Source organism: Belonocnema kinseyi, chromosome 2 (genome assembly GCF_010883055.1).
Source record: "Belonocnema kinseyi isolate 2016_QV_RU_SX_M_011 chromosome 2, B_treatae_v1, whole genome shotgun sequence".
NCBI lineage: Eukaryota > Metazoa > Arthropoda > Insecta > Hymenoptera > Cynipidae > Belonocnema > Belonocnema kinseyi.
In genome coordinates, this window is record NC_046658.1 from 107,511,633 (window position 1) to 107,514,423 (window position 2,791).

The 2,791-nt window shown below is 31.4% G+C and overlaps 1 protein-coding gene across 1 annotated transcript in view; it reads right to left on the bottom strand.

Moving 5' to 3' along the window:
* The window catches only part of LOC117167659, a 4,799-nt gene that overhangs the window by 1,208 nt on the left and 800 nt on the right, over positions 1 to 2,791 (bottom strand). The gene's annotated exons all lie outside the window — the stretch shown is intronic.

Genomic DNA, 2,791 nt, shown 5'->3' on the forward strand with positions numbered 1-2,791 from the left:
GGGGCAGATGTGCCACGAACTGAGTCCAATTCATTTTTTATCTCATATGGAGTTAAACTCTTTAAATGAAAATGTTTGATTACCGCTCTGAACTCGTTTTTTCACATTTTTCTTGAAGAAAAATTTTTTTTCAATTGGTTATAAAAACACGTAAACTCAGAAGATGTGGACTGTGACTGCATCATATATCTAGTCGGGAGTGGTGCTGACTGAAAACAGATGATTTGGAGCGATTCGCGCGTCATCTGTTGGTCATTCTAAGGACTTATTGAACTACCCTCGTATTCTATTTTGCAAACGCTATAAATACATGAAAATTTGGTCAAATCAGGAAAGTATGAGTTGATTCACGAAAATATTGAATGGACCCAACCCAATTGTTTTTAAATTAATCAAATACTCAATCTGCAAAAAGATTTGGGTATAAAAACACAAAATACAGTGGGGTCCCCTAAATATTTTGTTGTCCATAAAATAATCATATTCTATAGATGAAACACCACAAATGTAATTGATTAAACCAAATCATTATTTGAATACATGATTCTTCTTTGATAAAAAAAATGGCTTAGAAGTTCTACTGGGCCGTATTAGGTCTAAAAATCAGTATTCTTGGTCTTAAATTTGGAACACAAAAACAAATTTGAGGCAAAACAATTATTTTACCCGTAGAAAGTATGTGTTATTTATTGAGAATAAGCCTTAAATTTGATGAAACAAAACAATTTTTTTTAAATATCGTACTTTCACAATTAGTGGTATAAAATGGCCTTAAAAGTTTTTCCTGCAATAATATGAGCAAGATTTCTTTTAAAATGTAAATAATATATTCTTCGTAGTAAGTAAATCAAAAATCTTTATAAAGGGTATATTTTAAGCCACTTTTAGTCACTTTTTTCTCAATCACTTTGTAGTTACTTTGTAAGATAAAGTCACTATAGTCACTTTTTTAAGTAAAAATAGTACTTTAGTGGTCTATGAATTCTATATAAATTCCTTTTAATTCTTTTCAATTATCCCTAAATTTATTGGAATTTTTTTTATTACAAAAACTTGGTTGAACTAACTTTTATTATTTTTAATTCACCTAAAAACCTCACACATTTATCTTGGATTCGTGTGAATTTTATCGAATTTACTTAAATTGCCTTGAATTTTTTTCACAATTTAATTCAGTTTTACTGAAACTAATAAAATATTTTGTACAAAACTTTTTTTTTCATTTGAATTCATTTAGAATGAATCCTGAGTACTTATTAATTCATATTATATTCTTTTTAATTCTTTTGAATTCTCAAAAAAAAATTTTATTACCCCTTATGTCCTTTAAACTCGCATTAATTCTTAGGAATTTCGTCAAATTCCTTCAGAATCCCTTTCATTTGTCTAAATTCACTCCAAATTTCTTCCCATTTTACTGAAATAAATGGCATTAACATTTTTCTAAAAATTTAATTGATTTTTTTTTAATTCACTCGGAATTATTATGAACTTTTGCTGAATTCACGAGATACTCTTATAAATTTTATCGAATTATTTTCAATTCAGAAAAACATTAGTTACATTATTAATGCATATTAGTCATTTTTTCACTTGTTTTAAATTCTGCTTTTTTATAAGTTTCGATAAGTTTTGCTAACCGATTTTATCAAATTTCGAATTGCTGAACGAAGGAAAGAGTGACAAAACACTATGCAATATTTGATTAAATGATGAGAGAATTGAACAAGTTGATAAGTTCGTATACCTTGGTAGCTTATTTACTAGGGACGGAAAGATAGATGAGGAATTAGATAGACGAATAAATGAAGGTAAGAAGGTTATTGGTAGAACAGGTCCACTTATCAGAAGTAAAAATATATCAAATGAAGCTAAAATGGCAATACTTAATTCTATATTTGTACCGACTGTACTATACGGTAGCGAGACATGGACTTATCAAGAGAAAGATAAGAGTAAGATTAACGATGGACTTATCAAGAAAAAGATAAGAGTAAGATTAATGCAATTGACATGAGATTCATGTGCATAATATGCGGGAAAACCCTGATGGACAAAGTAAGTAACGAGATAATTCTAAAAGAATGTGGTGCAGAAGAGACGCTAGTAGACACATGGGAAAGAAATCGGTTAAGATGGTTCGGACATGTTGAGAGAATGCCAAACGAACGACTAACGAAACAAGTGTATCAAGGTAAAGTAAATGGCAGCGTTCCCAGAGGTAGACCGCGGAAAGAATGGTTAGGTAGTGTGAATGAGACCCTAGTTAGAAGAGACATAAGAAGTCACAGAAACACGAGAGTCTGCATGAAAAAATACATGGACATAAAAGAAGCTAGAGAAGTATGCCAGGAAAGGAAAGTATGGCGGCAAATGGTTAATAAAAAGAGTGTCAGTAGAGTGAATGACGCCTGAAACAAAGACCTTGGCTACTAATGGACCCAAGTGGGGAACCTTACTTGACGTCTTCGTGAGGTTCTTCGCTTGGGGTGATTTCTAGAGAGATTGATCAGCAACCTGGGTCGGAGCAGTGTTGCGGAACGAACGTGTTATTTACTTAAATAGCACGAGAATTCTGGATCAATCTGAAAAATCTCTATCCCTTCCACACACTACTCCTTTCCCCTGCCGAGTGAGTCACGCCTACCCCGAAAGGGAAATGGCTTAATGATGTATTATTGAAATTAAGGCTTAATAATAATAAGGATAGGAGGTGTGCTTTGAGAAATATAGTAAAATTATATACATTACATGTAAAAATTATAATAGAATAAAAATATTACCTGTAAAA